The sequence below is a fragment of the Mustela lutreola genome, chromosome 8 (assembly GCF_030435805.1).
Source record: "Mustela lutreola isolate mMusLut2 chromosome 8, mMusLut2.pri, whole genome shotgun sequence".
In the NCBI taxonomy this organism is placed as follows: domain Eukaryota; kingdom Metazoa; phylum Chordata; class Mammalia; order Carnivora; family Mustelidae; genus Mustela; species Mustela lutreola.
The window spans coordinates 14,686,747-14,707,006 of record NC_081297.1 but is presented as its reverse complement, the minus strand read 5'-3'; the positions used below and the strand labels follow the sequence as shown (position 1 = coordinate 14,707,006).

Below are 20,260 nucleotides of genomic sequence, written 5' to 3'. Positions count from 1 at the left end.
TCCTACATTGATATTTTGGTGATGTCACTCCCAACTTTCCCAGATTTTTAAATTCACTCCAAAATTTGTGAATCATTGTGGTAGATAGTAACAGAGGGAGAAGTCAAGAACCATGTTTTATTGATCCTGAGTTATCACAATTCCTTATATTGACAGTCATTAAAAATTTACATTATTTACTTATTATCGCTGTTACCCTTGTAATTAATTTTGGAAATAAAAGCTATAATATTTTTATTATTTCCTTTATCAAGCTCTAGAAGGCCATACCACAGTCTGGGGAATCATCAGTGGCATCGCTGTCCATCAAAGTCAGCTAGCTTATCACCAGACCATCTCAGAAGAGCAGGAGAGGCCCCTGCAGAGCATCTATTTGACTCATGTTGACCCATTAAGAGTACAGTAGAAGACTCACAGCATGGGGATGTCTGCTGGAGATCCCACTAAAGTGGAGACCTTGGCAAACACCATTGGAAGAAATAAGCAACAGGGGACTCCTGTTCTGAAGGTGGGTCAGTGAAAGGCAGCAGTGGCCACACCGAATCTGCATTGGGAATACTGGGCCTCATTAAGCTGCACCATGTAAAGATCCTTCCATATTTGCACTATTTAGACAGTGCAAGCAGCATAAACACTAAGAGTTTGAATCTGTCCATTCCAGCAAGACTGGAAGCTTGCAAAGAGTCCCAAGAATTTATCAGGGGAGCTAGGGTTAACAATTTTGGATTTGGGGGGAACCAATGTTCATGTTGTCATTAGATGGCTGAAGCAGTAATCTTACGAAGCTAAATGAAACATTTCTGCCATCTATAGCTTCAAGGGAGTTCCTATAGCTCCCAATGGAAGACATGGCCAAAGAATTTGGATATATCGTTAATTGGACATACTTTTATGAAGGTTTGTAAACAACTCCCATACGTTATCTAAAGTATTGGTTTGGTCAAAAGAATCTTTAGACTTATTTAAAAATTCTTCAGTTGTAGCACAAAAGTAAAAGGGGGAAAGTACAAAGATCTGAGGTAACAAAGAAATATAAAAAAAAAATTAAATATATGGATATATAGTAGAAAATGAAATTGTAAACTAGACCATACTGGGTGCTTTGTAGACTATCTTTAAAAATTTGTGTTTTAAGTATGATAGGACATCACTCAAAGATTATTTTAAGATTTTATTTATTTGAGAGAGAGAGAGAGAGATCATGAGAGCACAAGCAGAAAGGAGAGGGAGAAGCAGGAAGCCAGAAGTGTGGCTCCATCCCAGGACCCTGGGATCATGACTTGAGCTGAAGTTACACTCTTAATTGACTAAGCCACCCAGTCGCCTGTCATTGAAAGATTTTAAGCAATAGAGTGACATTATCTGAATTTATGTTTTCAAACTTTGCCTTTTGGAACATAAGGAGGCCAGAATGTAAAGTGAAAGATCTTTTAGAAGACAATTGGAATTTTCCAGGTAAGGTATGTTGATAGCTTGGACTAGGGTAGAGATAAGATATCTTTTCAGGTCTGAGTCAACTAGACAGTGCTAGATTGGACTGGGAGGCCCAGGAAAGGGGGAATCAAAGATGACTCCTAGGTTTGGGCTTGTATAGCTGAATAGGTAATGGTATCATTTGCTGAGGTGGTGACAAATAGAAAGGAACATATTGAAATGGGAAAGAGAAAGGGAGTGTTCCATTAGGGACATAGGAAATTTGAAATGCTCGATAGACAGCCAGTTGGGGGTGTTGAGTAGTTTGGTCCATGAGACTGGAACTTGGATGAAAGTCTGACCCAGAAATATAAGTCAGTGTCTGTATATGGTCTTCCAAGATATGCAACTAGATGGAGTCACTTGCAGAGAATTTGTATAGGGAAGAGGACCAGAACTGAGCCCTGAATCCCTGAAGCCCTGAAACATTCATTGTTTCAGCAGTAGGAAAGCCAGCCAAGGAGCCAGGAAGAAATTTTCCAAAAGAGAGGAGGAAACTAGGACTATGTGGTGGCAGAAAGACAGTGGGGTCATTGAATACAGTTGAGGGCAAGAAAGTCCCCATTGAATCTGGTAACCAGGAGGGCAAAAGCAGTTTCAGTGGCTTGTTGGGGAAAGCTAAGGAGGGACAAGGGGGATGAAGAGAGTGTGGGGTTGGAGGCAGGCCCATGCCTCTCTCCTCTCCTTCAGGATGCTTGCAGAGGATGGAGGGCTGGTTTACCCATCAGGGGAGGGAAGGGAATTTCAAATTATTACTTCAACTGCTTTTCTTACTAGGTGATGGGGAGATGACTCAATTTTTTTTTAATCCATACATTGATAAACATTGAATGGGGCTGTGTATGTGCATATACGGCATGTTGTACATCATGCTGAGTTCGATTTAGTTTGATCAAATATTCTTTTAACTTTAAAATGTATCTTTATAGACTTCACCATGACAGTAAACATCTATTTAGTGCCTGCTGAGATTTCTTCTAGTTCAGCTAATGCTCTAAATTGAAATTGATCATAGCCCCATCTTGTGAACTTGTTTAGCGAGTGAAGGTACAACTGTGTCCTGTTCTCTGTTCTCTATGGCTCTCTCTGGAAGACAGTCAAGGCTTTAGTGAGCTTACTGGCTATCCGGTAAATGAAGACAAATCCAAACATTTGGCCACTTTGCTTTATTTTTGTTTGGCTTATAATTTCAGAGATTCTATGTTAAACCCATAACTTCATGGGAGAAATAGAGGCTCCTGAGCTAGCGGTGATACAGTGTGAAATCCAGACTCATTCCAATGTCAGGAGGCTGTAGCAGTTTCTAGGAAGTGTCAGAATTCTAATCATCCCTTGGCTTCTGAAAGTAGAAGCAGGAGGTGTGGCCCTTCCATGACACAGTCAGTTAGGGAATTTTCTGACTGTGTAAATGATTGAAACTTTTATAGAAAAATTTTAGAGATTAAAATTAGAAATTAGAAATCATTCACCACCCAATCACTTGAAGACAGTTGTTATTATCATTTTTGTATATTCTGTTTTGGAGCATAGGATTTTGGTGCTTATTTTTAAAGCCATTGAGATCATTATATAGAGAGAGCTATGTGTTTGATTAAGGTTTGAGGGCTTTGAGGTTATGTAGGAAGTTAGAGATAATCTATCCATTTCTGTTTGTGAATCAGGAACACAATGATATTCAGACTGGTTTCTCTAGAGCCAGGCCATGAGGATTCATATCCTTAGGAGTTTGCAGTGGCCTATTTTGTGCAGTGAGATTGTAATAAGTTTTTGCTTTCTAACTTCTCATGGACCCTGGCAAACACTTAAAGTCTTAGGCAACCTGAGATTTTGACTTTGATGAGTCACTGTAATTTATGGCCACTCTGACCAAAGGGAAGTGGTTGTTTTAGATGTTGGTCTTGAACTAACTGGTGGGTGGTCATGGTGCCTTGCAGGGGCTGGCTTTTTTTTTTTTTTTTTTTTTTTTTTTTTTTGAATTACAACAGTTTTATTTTGAATGACACTGGTATTTAATAGCTTTACATGGTCTCACTGCCTGCAGACAGGGGGCCATCAGAACCTCAGTAACAAGTGCATCTGAGGCAAGGATTCACTCAAAAGGACAAGAGCATCTTGATTGGGGATAATTATTTGCTGCTTTTACAATCTGATCTTCAACCAGGACCACAGGCCAAGAATTTAATGCAGCTAAATCATGTGTATGAGCTTGGTAACTAGCAAGCAAGGGGCTTGTGCAGGTGTGGGTTGGCTGCTCTCCTTTTGTGCTTTTTTTCCCCTTTAGATTGTATTTGCTAAGATTTTATTTATCTGACAGAGGGAGAGCACAAGCAGGTGGAGCTGCAGGCAGAGGGGAAGGGAGGGGGAGAAGCTGGCTCTCAGCTGAGCAGGGACTCAAGCTCAGGACCCTGGGATCCTGACCTGATCCAAAGGCAAATGCATAACCAACTGAGCCACCCAGGCGCCCCAGTTAATAGTGTTTGAACTGAATTCAGAGCCAAGGGAGGAATCTGTGGAGGGACTAAGCCATGCATATGCATGGTTTATAAAAGCCTTTAAGATTCATTCCCCACTCTGACATCCAGAGCCTGTAACATCTCAAAGGCTAGGATGCGTGGTCTCCAGTAGAAATGATACAGGGATTTGTCCCACAAGGCCTCTAGAGGCGCACTTCACCAAAAGCCCCTTTATTTCAGGAACTTGCTGAAAGTGGTTCTCCTCCTGAAATCGTTCTGGGGATGAACATTCCCTGGGAAGCTGGGTTCACAGACCTAAGATGTTCCATACCAAGGGGCAGTCTCCACTGTGGCTCGGGACTAAAAACACCGGTTCCTGGGAGAGAGTGCAGGCCCTGTCACCACGTGGGAGCCCACACTGATGAAGAAAGATGGCCCTCAAGGGGAAGTGGAAACTGAACGGGAAGAGCTGCTTCTCAGGGTCTGATGCCAACTGCTTCCCTTGCCAGTTTAAAGGAAACAGAGAGAGAGAGAGGATTATCTCAAATGACAATCCCTGAGAAAAGAAATGAGTGACTCCCAGCCCCTACCACATCCTTCTCCCACAAAAGTGGTAAATCTCATAGTATCAAATTTAACCTCTTTTGAGATATTCTCCCAAGGGTTTTAAAAATTGAGATATAAAAGGACTCGTTTACAAAAACCAGGCTCTGAACTGTAGAGAGCAGATGGTTACCAGAGGGGGATGGGTGGGGGCATGGGTGAAATAGATGAAGGGGATATGAATACATTTATAAAATTAAAACAAAAAAAGAAAAGAGAGAGTGCACTTATGATGAGCACTGAGTAATGTATGGAAGTGTTGAATCATTATCTTATACACCTGAAACTAATTTAACATTATGTTAATTACACTGGAATTAAAATTAAAAAAATAAAATGTTTGAAATTAAAAATGACTGAGCCACCCAGGCGCCCCAATTAAAAATGAATGAATGAATAAATAAATAAATATAAATAAAATTCATGGTTTAAAAATGCACATATCAGTAATTTTTAGTATATTAACTATCACTATTGCCAGTTTACCATTAACTAAAACCAGTAACAAATTCCAGAATATTTCCATCACACCAAAAAGAAACCCCACATCTATTAGCAGTCAGTCATAGTTCTCTCTACCTCTACCACCTGGTAATCATTAATCTACTTTTTATCTCTACAGATTTGCCAATTCTGGAGAGTTCATATAAATGGAATCATACAGGGTGTAGCCTTTGTGACTGACTTCTTTCACTTCAGCATAATGTTTTCAAAGTTCATCCATACTGTAACATGTAGCAACTCCCATTGGTTTTTAGCAGAATAATTTTTAGTTGCATAGATGAGCCACATTTGTTTATCCATTCATCAGTCGATGGCATTGGATTGTTTACATTTATTTTTAGACATTTATTTATTTATTTATTTGAGAAAAAGAGAGACTGCAGTGGGGAGGTACAGAGGGCAAAGGGGAAGGAGAGAAGCAGACTCCCTGCTGAGCACTGAGCCTAGCTGAGCTCAGTGTAGTGACCCTGAGAACAGGACCTTAGGTGAAAGCAAGAGTTGGGTACTCAACTGAGCCACCCAGGTACCCCTGTATTGTTTGCATTTTTTTTGGATGTTATGCATAATGTTATGAACATTCTTTTTTTTCAAAGATATCATTTATTTATTTGAGAGAGAGAGAGAGAGAGAACGAACGAGAGAGAGAGAGAGAGAGCATGAGAGGAAAGAGGTCAGCAGGAGTATCACACTCCCCACCGAGCTGTGAGCCCAATGTGGGACTCAATTCTGGTGTTCCAGGATCATGACCTGAGCCAAATGCAGTCGCCCAACAAACTGAGCTACCCAGGGGCCCTGCTATGAACATTCTTGTGCAATCCTAATTGGTTTTTAGGGTCATAATCATGGGCCTCAGACAAACAACATAGGTTGACTAGTAAAGTTGAAAGAAATATTTTTCAGCTCATTTTGAGGTTCTATTATGACTTTTGATGACACTAGGTGCTGAGATTTGGAGCATAATTATGTTTGGGTTAACTATCCTAAGATTTGGGGATTGTTTTATTTTTGTTAATGTGTAGGTATGAAAAACAATTGCTGTGTAATTTTATATGCTTTAGATCCTTCATAGTGAGGCTGCTGAGCTGTGTGGCAAGCAAACAGACACAAAATCTGAGGTCCTGAAGTGCAGCCAGTCTAGAGAAGGACAGTCCAGGCTGCAGCGGCTTAAAGAATGAAGACATGGAAAATTCATCTAACCGAAATTGAGCAAATGAGCAGTTAAAGAGAATGATTACTTAGACTTTAAACTGAAATTGGGGACTTTAATTTTTGGATTCGTAATGCACATGGACAGCAGAATTTTTTCACACTTTACCCCTTTGGGACTTAAACTAAAAGATTTTGGATTTTAATTTTTTAAGATTTATATCTTTTAATTATATCACTGGGAAATTAACAATGGGAGGTTTTTTAAAATTGAATTTAGGAGTATCACGGTATGTTGATATATGATTTTTGGAATATTTTAATTCAATTTGGAATATTTGATTTCATTTTAATGTTTTAGTGCTGTTATCTGACCTCATTGCAGAAACTCTGAGAGGCTACATTGGACCATATAGCTGGGCAAAATTTGGAATAGGAAATAGAAAAGAAGTGAACATTCATGTTTAAATTCAGAACAGCCACTGAGATCATTCAATTAATATACCATTCTGTCCCATTTCAGAGCCTAGAGAAAAATCCAATTCTATTAGCAGTAAGAAAGGTCCTAGAAAGTCCCAGAGAGATCCACAAATGAGTATGGAAGGGCAGTTATTTTCTTATAACAAATATTTTCTTCACTATGATAACTGCGTATTAGTTCTATGCTAATAATGCCTCATTGACTAATTTTTAGAAGAAATCTAAAAAAAAATCAGAGAACTACATTTAGAATACAATTTTTAAAAAACAGCGAAGTTAACTCTTCTATCCAAAGGTAAAGGAAAACTACAAGGAATGATGATTGTATTATCACTTACTCTTCCATCTGGGAAATGGAAATTTTCTTTTGCTGTAGTTTTTAAGCAGTTAGATGACAGAGACATTCAAATGTGAAAAAAATAGTTCTGAATTTTCCTCTCCTAGCTGAATCACTGCTACTTCCACTGCCAGGAGTGTAAAAACAGTGATTGGACTTTGGCCCTTCAGTTTTTTCTCCTTGGGCCAAAGTGGAAGGTAAATTTGGCCATTCTTACAAGCATAGACCTTGAGCCCTTTCCTGCCAGCATGGGAAAGAGGATGGAAACCAGCTATGCTCTTTCTGCCCCTGAGCTTTAGCACTGTGGCCCAGAATTTCCCCATTTACTGCTACTTTGCATACTCTTCTCTGGAAAGGAAGTCGGTTTTCCATTCCTGACATTATATCTTAATTTGGTGCAAGGTTGTGGTATAAGATTGGACCTTTTGTTTGTTTGTTTGTTTCATCATGAAAGAATTGTTATTTACTGTTTTTATTTTTTAACTTCATGTCATTCACTTTTGAGAGTGATTTTGAAAGGGATTTCAAGAAGGGCACCTGGGTGGCTCAGCTGGTTAAGCATCTGACTCTTGATTTCGGCTCAGGTGGTCATCACATGGGTCGTGATCTCATGGGTTGTGGAATTGGACCCCATGTCAGGCTCCTTGCTCAGTGGGAAGTCTTCTTGAGATTCACTCTCTCCTTCCCTCTCCTTCTGCCCCCCCTCTTGCATGCCTGCTTGCTCTCTCTCTATTTATTATTAAATAAATAAATTTTAAAGAAAGAGAGAGATTTCAAAAATGTGTGCGTATATGGCCATTTTATCCTGAACTTAGGACACTTAAAAATGTTTCAAATCGCCTTTAAAAAAAGTCTGGAATATTTGTTTAGTTAATGTATGGACACCATGCAAGGTTCTGAAGCAGAATGTCATATACATTAAAAGCCATCTCTGGAATTTTGAAGTTAGAGAAAAATTCTGCAAAATATCCCACGTAGCTGTCTAATTCTAGTAGTGTTAGGAAGCTCACCTACTTTTTTTTTTCTTTTTCAAAGATGATTAAATATTACACAGTCAGAATTTCACATTCTACCTGGCATATGGTGAGTGTTCAACAAATGTTGGCTTTTATTGTTACTACTCTTTAATTTGCTCAGACACATGTGATCATCACACAACAATTTTACCCTATGCTTATGTAATACTTTTTTGCTTTCCTTCACTCTCCCCAACCTGGCTCTTTCATTCTTCACTTTTTTTTCTTTTCTTCTTGCTCTGGTCAGTTCCACAATCATCCTCTACGTCTGCTACTATTTCTATTCTCATTATTCCTGTCAATAACTCCCATCAGGCAAATAGTGCAGATTTTTTTACTTAAAAAAAAAAATATTCTACTTATTTATTTGAGAGAGAGAAAGAGAGCACATGAGTGGTGGGGGTTGTTCAAGGGAGAGGGAGAAGCAGGCTCCTGTACTTTATAGAAGCTAGTCCTATAAAGTATAAATGTGTTTCTTCTTTTTTTTTTTAAGATTTCACTTATTTATTTATTTGACTGAGAGAGACAGCAAGAGCAGGAACACAAGCAGGCAAAGTAGGAGAGGGAGAAGCAGGCTTCCCAAAGAGCAGGGAGCCCGAAGAGGGACTCCATTCCAGGACCCTGGATTCATGACCTGAGCCAAAGGCAGATGCTTAATGACTGAGCCACCCGGGCACCTGCAAACATGTTGAGGTATATTATTAAATTTAAACATGAACTATTTAAATTACTGTATCAACTTATACTAGGAGGTCCTATAAGTTTAAATGCAGACCACCCAAATATTATTGCTTATGGGGATATCCCTTAGGTCTTCATGGACAGATGTGAAGAAGCAGAATGCCTTTACAATGCAAAAGGTCTGCTTCTGCTTTCCATGGCACATTTTGTATTCAAAGTAAGGATGCTTGTTAGTTAGCTCATGGCATTTTCCTTTAGTCTATAAGATGTGCAGCATTTGGGAGGACGTCTTAGCTCATACTCATCTTATTTCTTTGGTCAACCCAGACATTTCTGGGAAAAGGGATTTTAACACTTTTTATAGCATTACGTTTTCTGGAAGTCAACCTATACTTTCATGGACTCTTAAAAAATCCAGTCATGTGTTGTTTCCAGTGCTTGGAATCATCTCTCAAAGACATTTGCTGATTACCATGTTAATGCCTAAAAAATGTCTTAGAGCTCTTTTCCATGAATGCATTACCTTAACATTCAGAATTAAGATCTGTCTCTGATTCAAAATTCAAAGTATAATCATGGAAACTATTTTTTCCAGGAAATTAGATTTTCCTGGCTGAGATAGCAATAAGTCTGATTGACAAGGAAAACTCTCCACATGAACAATATTCTAAAGGAGGAGTAAGAGGTTTTATCTGGGAATTTCAGAACACTGAGAGAAATGATTGTTTAAGGTGGGCCTGATTTTGGCAATGATTCTTTAATATATTGAAAAAGTGAGATAAAATTTTTATTTTTGCTTCTTTGTAACCAAAATATGGCACCAGTTTCCTATTTTTAAACGTTTGGCATTGCTATTTTTCATTTTTTTTACGTTTTTTAAAGATTACAAGCTGTTTAGGGACATTTGGTTATAACTTTCCCTCAAATACGGGCTCATAGACTATAAGGCTAGAGTTATGGTATTAAATAAGAATTTGTAGGTAGAATAAGGTTTATAATATGCATCGCATATGCATGGGATTAATTGGTTTAAATGGTTGAAATCTCATCCCAAGGGAAGGGAATTTCTCTGGGGGTTTTGTAAGTGAAAGGGCATTGGGCAACTTAAACTGGGTTACACCACGAGAAGTCAGATGTAAAGTGGTCTTGGCCAGGAGTTCCCTGTCTGGTCCAAGGGTATAAGCTGGCAGAGAATATAGGCAGGAGGAGAAGGAGGCTAAGAATGTCAGCTGTGCTGAGAGTTGAACTCTCCTAGAAATGATATTTTGAAGTGAGGGGAGTACTGAGGTTGTGTTTGAGGAAGGAGAAGGAAGAGATCAGTGTGCCTAAGCGTGCCTAAAGCAGAAGCAAAAAATAGAAGGCAATTCCACTCACTTTTCAGCTCTGACCTAACTCTGTTAACATATTCTGGTTTAGCAAACTGTCCTGGGCCTACAAAAGACAAATGAAGGGAACCAATGGGGAACCAGCTACCTTCCTGTCATAAATGCTGTTGTAAGGCTTTAGTCTAGCTATAGTTCTAAGACCTTCCTGTCCTCACCGTCCCTTCATTCCCTGTTTTCCTTCTCTTCATCAGTCCAATTCCTTTTGGTTATAAGTTTTAGAAACCCAGTGCAAAGTAGCTTAAACACAAGGGAATTTATCCACACATGAGACTTAAAAGTTCAGGGTTTGAATAACTTCAAACAGCTGCATGTAGATGTTCCATTGTTGGTTCTGTTGTTGTTGTTTTTCCCCTGTTGTCTTCATTCTTTCTCACATCTGTCCAGGTTGCAGGATAGACTGCCCCAGCTGCACTAGACGTTCACGATTTTCATAGCCATCAATCTCAGAAGCCATTAGTTTCTCTCCCAGTATTCCTACAAAGACCCTCATTGATGGGTCTGGGTTGTGTGTCCACTTGGCACAAGAATTATATGGACCACACAAGGTGCAATACTCAAAAGAAAACGTTTATGGACAGATTTTAAATGTAACCCATGCCCATTATATTGTCCTAAGAAAGTATCTGGATAGTAACATGGCCCCAGGCCAATGTTCCCAATGTAGTTAGAACTAATCTACTAAATGCAGGGAAAACGCACAGCTTATAATTATGGATAAGGACCAGATCTAAGTTTGGAGATCTTCAACCTAGGAGGAAAGTCTCTTAGAGAGAATTAAAGGTTTGATCTGTTGTTACCCTCTAGTATTTCCTGTTCTTTTTAGTCACTTACTTCTCTGGTAAGCGTAATGGTGGGCAGGTTGACTTGAGAAGAATTTCTGGTCTCAGAGTCTCCTGAACTAAAATCAGTCTTTTCCCCTCTCCCTCCTTCTATCCCTCCCTCTGTACCTTCCCACCCCATCACCAAATGTGACTGTATTTCCTTTGACCCATTGTATGTAGGACTTGTTCGGAATCCTGGAATGAGACATCCAACAGAAATCTTGGGACTAAAATTTTTGTGTTCAAAGCAGGGAATTGGAGATGTTTTCTTATACTGATGTGTGGTCATGTAATTGTGCCAATAATGAAAGCTCTAGGTGTAGTTACTTTCATTAATTTCCATCTCACAAAGTTGTGTAATAAGTGTTCTGTAGTGAGTGTCTGGGAAGATGGCTCTTGCCAAATCTGGAGAATATAAGAAAAGAAGTGTTCTTCTGGGTTCTATCTGAGTGGTATGAACCAAAAACCAGGTAAGAAGCCCGACTTTAAGGACTAATTTCTACCCTGTTAATTGTCCTATTGGTCTTAAGGAAATGAGATAGACAATCATCCATTTTTAGTGGACTAAGAAGGCACAATGTCTGAAACGTTGGCATGTATATTAGAAATTCCTTCATTAGGAATGATGTCCAACATCTTTTCAAGTACCTGTTGGCCATCTGTATGTCTTCTTTGGAAAAATGTCTATTCAGAGCCTCTACTCATTGTAAAATCAGACTGTGTTTTGTTTTGTTTGGCTATTGAGTTGTATGAGATCTTCATGTATTTTTGATATCCGCTCTACTCCAAGTCCTGTTTCTATGTTCCCTTTTCATTGACTGGCACCACCATTCATTTGGACAGGCTAGTTTTTCACTCATCCTATCAACGACGTAATTCTATAATTTTTACTTTCGAAACATCTTTTGAATTCTTCTGTCAGTTTCTACCATAGTCTGAATAACATTTTTTTTTAATGTGGAATACTGCATTATTAGCCTTAAAAATGGCTTTCTTGGATGCAATCTGACCTTCACCCTGGCAGAATAACCCTTTCAAATATGAATCTGTTGATACCACCGTTTAGAATTTCCCCTTTACATTGAAGATAAAGACTCAGTTTCTAAACATAAGTCACCAGTGCCTATATGATCTGGCTCCTCCCTTACACTCTGGTTTCTCCGGCACCACCTCCCTCACTCCTCTATGCTCCAACCTCTCTGGCCATGCTCTCTCTTGCCAGAGAGTCTTCTCACATGAGGCTTTTTCTGTCTGGATCACTCTTCTACCTCTCCACTACTTACCAGGTGGATTCCTATCTTTCCATGATATAAGCTCAAGCTTTAGCTCCTCAAGTCTGCCTTTGTGGACCTGCCTTGCAGCTCTTTCTTGGTGCTTATCACTGATAATTTTACATTTGCTTCTATTATTGTTGTTGGCCAATAATGCCTGTCTTCCCTACTCAATTCAAGCTCTACAAGGTCATGACTTATGTCTGCCAATCATTAATTCCATAGTCCCAGGCACGAGAATGTAATAGGAGCCCAATAAATAGTTGGATGAAAGATTTCTTATATTGCTTTACAACTTACTTTTCTATCTAAAAGAAAGCAGTGTGTGATTACTGTTAGGTTTGGGCTGTCTTGAGCATTGTTGTGAAGTGGTCAGCAGAACCTTCAATGGCATACATGAAAGGGATGTAGCAGGCTCCTAGGTATGTTCTTCCAGAAGAGGTTGTGGATAGAGTAGCCCAATTTCTCAGAAGAAATAGATGTTGCTCCCACCTTATTTCCTCTCTAGCCACGTAAAAAGCAGACTAAATGGAGCAAGTTAACTTAGGACAGTTTCAGATGAAGTCTCACATTATTCCTGGGATGGGATAGCATTATAGGATTGTCAAGGTGGTCTGAGATTGGCTGTGGACAGTTGCAATTAGTGTTCTTCCATACACATTGGGAAGCATGTCAAAGTTTCCAGAAGTGTTACCCAAAATAAAAATCTTGTTTGCCTACTTAAAAGCTGTTCCCACCTTTTCTGGGGATGTAGAGCCTTTATTGCATTCCAGTGTGTAACCCTAACTGATGTGCCTTGAGAAAGATACAGTATCCAGACCCCAGCAAGAAATTCTAATGGATCTAAGCCAGTCACTGTGACCCAGTTTCCTTGTCAGTTATTGAATCTGATGCGGGCATGCCACTGCATGTGAGAGGCCTTCGTGTTCTTGGAGAAAAGGCTCTTCTCTTGTTATCAGAGGCACCTGGATAAGCAGCCCCCCTCCTTCTGCTCAATGATGTTGTGTGTGAATGGGGTCCTGAGAAGGCTACAGCCAGCTTGTCACGTGGGAACTACTCTGCAGATGAGAGACATGCTGAGCATGGCAGAGAGGCAAGGTAAAAAGCTCTGAGCTGCAGCCTAGTTCTCCAGACTCCAGCCTCCAGACTGCCACCAACCACCATCTGTCTAAAATGTTTTAATGTAATAATTGTATTCCCCTGCTTTCTTTTTATTTTTTATTTTTTATAAACATATAATATATTTTTATCCGCAAAGGTACAGGTCTGTAAATCACCAGGTTTACACACTTCACAGCACTCACCATAGCACATACCTCCCTAATATTCATAACCCCACTTCCCTTCTCCCAACTCCCCTCCCCCCAGCAACCCTGTTTCTTTTGTGAGATTAGGAGTCACTTATGTTTTGTCTCCCTCCCAATCCCATCTTGTTTCATTTATTCTTCTCCTAGCCCCTTCCCTGCTTTCTTGTCAGTTTCCTGCTGTAGTATCCATTTGGCCTCTGCCAACCATTTTTCTGTTATCATCGTTAAATATGGCACCCCCTCTGATCCTCTGCTCCGCTTGTTTCTTGGCATTTAAAGTCCTGTCATACAAGATCGCTTGCCATTCCTGACTGCTAAGGCCTGTTATTTCATGACTCTGTCACAGTGTTTATGCTTTGTGTTCCCTGTGGTTTAGAAATCCTATTCTCTGTGATGCCTCCCTTGACTTCTGAGGTAGCATTTATTTTAGCACCAGACCTAGAACCTCTTTTTTCTTTTCTTTTTAAGATCTTCTTTACTTGAGAGAGGGAATGCATGCAATCAGAGGAGGAGCAAAGTGGGGGAGGGAAAGAGAGGGGAAGGAATCTTCAGCAGACTCCTTGCTGAGAGCTCAGAACCTAATGTTGGGCTTGACCCCATGACTCTGAGATGATGACCTGACCTAAAACCAAAAGTCGAATGCTTAACTGACTGAGCCACCCAGGTGCTCCCAGACCTAGAATTTCTATTCTTTTCTTTTCTTTTCTTTTTTTCTGTTTTTAGACCTAGAATTTCTAACATAATATCAAAATTATTTCAAAAAATTAGTTATTTGTTTATCTCTCCCCAGTAGACTGAAAACATTCTGATCATTGGTTATTTATCTTTACATTTTCACAACCTATACAAGTCCAAGTTTGTAAAAGGTACTCAATAAACATTTAATAAATTAATGAGGCTTTTCCTCTAGTAGAGATAAAGGAGTGTGAACATCAAACCATTGGAACCCTGAGTCCACAGGTGACCTATTGTTTTCAATATTGTTTTCTTACAGAGAGTTTCTTTCTTAATTGACTGATGGAAGGGTAAGTTCCAGGGTTAGTTTCCTTGCCGTTGATTAGGTAATTTATTTTTAACTCTTATTGTATTCTTCTTATGGTCAACAAAAACTAGAAATTCTAGATTTTTTGAAGGGATTTTTCTTGTAAGTGATCATTATATTATTGGGCAGTGTTATTTATATAGTAAGTCAGTACTGATGCCTTGTTTGTGTATTTAGGGGTTCCTGTTGTTGGACAGGGGATCAGATGTTGAAAGTTTGGACAAACTCATGAAAACCAAAAATATACCTGAAGCTCACCAAGATGCATTTAAAACTGGTTTTGCAGAGGGTTTTCTGAAAGCTCAAGCCCTCACGAAAAAACCAATGGTAAGTTGATTAGACACCATCCATATTGGGGAAGAATACCTAAAAGGAAGTCAGAGTCCTACCTTTAAATGGTTACACATACTTTTTCCAACACATATGTACCTTTTCATTGGTTATATTCCATTATATTTGTAACTTAAGCTGTGTCAAAATGGAAATACCTGTTGACACTCTCCCTTTTCTCAAATGAGAACCAGAGTGAAGGACAGAAGCATGAGTTCCTTCATGAGGTTTTTGATAACAGGGTGCTGAAAGGAAATCATGGCAACTATATAAAAGAATGTCAGGTTCCAAAATTGCATATGATGGAATATGATTATCATCAATAACCTAATTCTTGCTTTTCGTCAAGGTGTCATTTGTCATTGTTGTTATTTGATTTAATTTTTTTTTTCTTTTCCTCCTCCAGATTCTCTGAGATGAACTCATCTGATTCTCTTCGTTCTGCTGCTGTTTGGCATTTATGGACTCTTTAAAAATCCATTTTTATCTGGTAAAGGCTCTTTTTATTTATCTGACTTTTATTTTAATCTTTTAAATACTCGACTTTTTTTTCATAGTCTGCCTGAGACAGGAGAGAAGAAGTATTTCCTGTTTTGTTTTTGTTTTTTAAAGATTTTATTTATTTATTTGACAGAGAGAGAGAAAGATCACAAGTAGGCAGAGAGGCAGGCAGAAAGAGCGGGGAAAGCAGTCTCCCTGCTAAGCGGAGAGCCTGATGACCTTGATCTCAGGGCCCTGTGACCATGACTTGAGCCTGATGTGGGGCTTAATCCCAGGACCCTGAGAGCATGACTTGAGCTGAAGGCAAAGGCTTCAGGTGCCCCAGCACCTGGGTGCCCCAGCACCTGTATACTGTTCTGGTGCCACCCGGGTGCCCCAGCATTTACTGTTCTGGTGTCTAGGCCTTTCTTTCCTAAGTCAACACTTCACAGATTGGTTCAAATTGAGGTGATTTTTTGCATTGAAGTAGAAATGTTTTAATCTGTTATGGTTACATGCCAAGTGCATTATTAGGGCTCATTATATTTACATTGCTTTGTGGGTTACAAGAAAAGTTCCTTTAGACACTGTACGAATTTCAAGTTTTATTTTGAGAAAATAATTAATATTTTGTTAATGTTCCAAGGATTATGTTAGAGCAAAAATGTTAGCTTAGTGGTTGGTTTTCCAGACTTCTAGAAAGTTAAACCTGTCCAATTATAAAACTTAAAAACATGTAGAATAATTGTATAATAAGAATACAAAGACATACTAATAAATTTATGAAAAATTTATATATAATACATAAGTATATAAAAATTTGGGGCTCCTTGGTGGCTCTGTTGGTTAAGCATCTGCCTTCAGTTCAGGTCATGATCTCAGGGTCCTTTGATAGAGATGTCTGCACCTTCCCCCACTTGTGTGCTTTCTCTCTCCCCATCTCAAATAAAATCTTAAAAAAATATATGTATCTATATATATACACACACACATATATATAAATTTAGTATATAATTAAGAATTGCCTCAAGTGATTCTCCTAGTTCTCAGTTTACCAGTCTAAAATGAAGTTGTAATGCCCATCCAAAGTAGTTCCTGTTGCTTTCTCAGCTATTCAGTTTTTACCTCGTGTTTTCTATGTTCTTTATGATTGGTTACCTTGAGAGAAAAAACTGATAACAATTAAAGAATAACAGTTGGTCTGGATCAGGACTTCATCCAAGAACTTGCATGTTACCCCAGATATTTTAAGTTTTTGTGGCATCAAAACTTAGATGAGATTTTAACATCCAGGAATATTCTTTTTTTTTTCTTAAAATTTTATTTATTTGACAGAGAGTGAGTGCAAACATGGGGAGCACCAGGAACAGGGAGAAGCAGGATCCCTATTGAGCAGGGAGCCGGATGTGGGGCTCAGTTTCAGGATCCTGAGGTCATGCTTAACCGACTGAGCCATCCAGTCACCCCCAGAATATTCTTTTTATAGCTAGTCACCTTTTGTCTCCTCATTTTCAAAACACAACCAGTGTAGGGACACCATATGATCGATATTGGAGGGGTGGGGTTAGTTCTGGCTATTGTTTTATGTTTCTTAATTTCTTATATTAAACCAAAATATATATCAAAACATGATGTGGACTGCCTTATAATTTCTTATAATGTTCACGTGGTTTGGCTATAAATTTAATTTGCATAACTTTTAAAGTCTCACTGTGTAGATCCTTAAATAAACAATGTAGTGGGCTAAAACTGTTAGTGTCCAGTGTACATTTGCTCTGCCAACTTGTGTATTCTTGGTATGTTAAGTGTTTTCAGCAAAACTCTAGTTTTGCTTAGTGATCTTTTTTTTTTGTTTTGTTTTGCATCTAAATTTCTGTCTTCAAGACAATATTTTTGTCTTTTTCTCAGGAAATTAGAAATTGCTCTATTTACTCACTTACATCTGTTCAGTAGGGAAGTTTAACCAAAGAGGAGAGGTTTTAAGATAGTTTTGTAATAGTTCCCTGTAGTTGATCTGAAGTGTTTTACTGTCTTTCCAAGTTTTCACTGTCATTCTTAATGATGTCATTACTGATATATATCATCTGAGGGCAAGTAATAACAGTTGTTAGAGGAGGAGGCTGCATGAAAAGTGAAATAATCTTTTAAGGTATACACTTAAAAAAATGCTAGTGCTAGCTTTTATATTGGGTTTAAGGCAGTGTATCTCGTGGTGTACATCCCTGACCAGTTGTATCAGGATAATTTAGGGTGACGGTTAAAAATGCAAACTGTCCTGGATCTTTTTCTAGAACTACAAACCAGAATTCTAGGCCATGGCCTGGGAACTTGCATTTATACATTTCTCAAGTGATTTTTATGCAGAGTTGAGTTTGAGAATGATTGGTTTAAATTTCTCTTGTTAGATATGATGAGGGAAGAGGGAAATAATTTTTCATTTTAAAATATTTATTTATTTGACAGAGAGAGAGAGAGAGATCACAAGTAGACAGAGAGGCAGGCAGAGGGGGGAGGGGAGGCAGGCTCCCTTTCTGAGCAGAGAGCCTGATGCGGGGCTCAATCCCAGGACCCTGAGATCATGACCTGAACCGAAGGCAGAGGCTTAACCCACTGAGCCACACAGGTGCCTCAATTTTTTGATTGGAAGGTGTAAAGATGTTATTTAAGGGGTCCCTGGGTGGCTCAGTTGTTAAGTGTCTGCCTTCAGCTCAGGTCATGATCCCAGAGTCCTGGGATGGAGCCCGCATCAGACGCCCTGCTTGGCAGAAGCCTGTTCCTCCTCTCCCACTCCCCCTACTTGTGTTCTCTCTCTTGCTGTGTCTCTCTCTGTCAAATAAATAAAATCTTAAAAAAAAAAGATGTAACTTTAATGTGAGTCATTTGTTCCTTCAACATGGTCTAGAAATCTGGAAGATGTAGTTTCTTTACTTCACTATGAATTAATGTATGTAAACTTAGATATAATTTTCTGTACTTTCTTACATCTGAATAATAGGGTGGTTGAAATTTTAGGAAACTAACAAATATATAAACAATTATTTTTGTTCTCTTTAGTCTGCTTCCGGACAACAGGGCTTGACTCTGCAGTAGATCCCGTCCAGATGAAAAATGTCACCTTTGAACATATTAAAGGAGTAAGTTAAAAAGTTTACCCTGCACTCTTCAAATATTATCTAATTATATAAGACCAATATTTGATTTTAAAGGTATAAAATAGAAAATATATTTATTGGTCTCTACCTCCAGTTTGAGGCACTAAAACTCTTGTAATTCCCTAAATGACAAGAGTACTAAGTGCATCTTTGCTTCTGCAGTTTGGTCTTTGATGCTGATGTCAGACACAGGGCTTCCTGGGTGATGGCACTGTCATTTGTATGAGGCCACTCTGGTGGGCTCCTGGATAGGGCTGGACCCTAGAAAAAACGAAGCCGTGATTAGAACCTTGGAAGTTTTAGCTTTGCTGCATATTCTCCAGCCCTCTTTTAGGTATTGGGACAGAAGAAATAAGTCTCTGCTGTCATTTCTAACAGAAACTAAACCATGATATTGCATATGAGGAAAAAATAATAGAGTGTGCTCAAATGTGATGAAGCATTATAGGAAAAATATGGAGCAGCATGAAGAAGACTGGGAGTTTTGAGAGAAAGATCACAATTTTATTTTTATTTATTTATTTATTTATTTTTAATTTTTTTTTTTAAATTTTATAAACATATATTTTTATCCCCAGGGGTACAGGTCTGTGAATCACCAGGTTTACACACTTCACAGCACTCACCAAAGCACATACCCTCCCCAATGTCCACAATCCCACCCCTTTCTCCCAAACCCCCTCCCCCCAGCAACCCTCAGTTTGTTTTGTGAGATTAAGAGTCACTTATGGTTTGTCTCCCTCCCAATCCCATCTTGTTTCATTGATTCTTCTCCTACCCACTTAAGCCCCCATGTTGCATCACCACTTCCTCATATCAGGGAGATCATATGATAGTTGTCTTTCTCTGCTTGACTTACTTCGCTAAGCATGATATGCTCTAGTTCCATCCATGTTGTCGCAAATGGCAAGATTTCATTTCTTTTGATGGCTGCATAGTATTCCATTGTGTATATATACCACATCTTCTTGATCCATTCATCTGTTGATGGACATCTAGGTTCTTTCCATAGTTTGGCTATTGTGAACATTGCTGCTATAAACATTCGGGTGCACATGCCCCTTTGGATCACTACGTTTGTATCTTTAGGGTAAATACCCAATAGTGCAATTGCTGGGTCATAGGGCAGTTCTATTTTCAACATTTTGAGGAACCTCCATGCTGTTTTCCAGAGTGGTTGCACCAGCTTGCACTCCCACCAACAGTGTAGGAGGGTTCCCCTTTCTCCGCATCCTCGCCAGCATCTGTCATTTCCTGACTTGTTGATTTTAGCCATTCTGACTGGTGTGAGTTGATATCGCATTGTGGTTTTGATTTGTATTTCCCTGATGCTGAGTGATATGGAGCACATTTTCATGTGTCTGTTGGCCATCTGGATGTCTTCTTTGCAGAAATGTCTGTTCATGTCCTCTGCCCATTTCTTGATTGGATTATTTGTTCTTTGGGTGTTGAGTTTGCTAAGTTCTTTATAGATTCTGGACACTAATCCTTTATCTGATATGTCATTTGCAAATATCTTCTCCCATTCTGTCAGTTGTCTTTTGATTTTATTAACTGTTTCCTTTGCTGTGCAAAAGCTTTTGATCTTGATGAAATCCCAATAGTTCATTTTTGCCCTTGCTTCCCTTGCCTTTGGCGTTGTTCCTAGGAAGATGTTGCTGTGGCTGAGGTCGAAGAGGTTGCTGCCTGTATTCTCCTCAAGGATTTTGATACAACAGTTCAAAATCTGTGGGATACAACAAAGGCTGTCCTGAGAGGAAAATATATAGTGGTACTAGC

At 39.0% G+C, this 20,260-nt stretch overlaps 1 protein-coding gene across 1 annotated transcript in view; it reads left to right on the top strand.

The window, feature by feature from the left end:
* Positions 1 to 177: 177 nt before the first annotated feature.
* Positions 178 to 20,260, top strand: part of LOC131838131 (ATP-dependent zinc metalloprotease YME1L1-like) — a 31,516-nt gene continuing 11,433 nt past the window's right edge. Inside the window, exons 1-4 of the mRNA XM_059183851.1 lie at positions 178 to 508; positions 14,697 to 14,846; positions 15,256 to 15,339; positions 18,384 to 18,463. The gene's annotated coding sequence lies outside the window, so the exon portion shown is untranslated. The remainder of the gene's footprint in view (positions 509 to 14,696; positions 14,847 to 15,255; positions 15,340 to 18,383; positions 18,464 to 20,260) is intronic.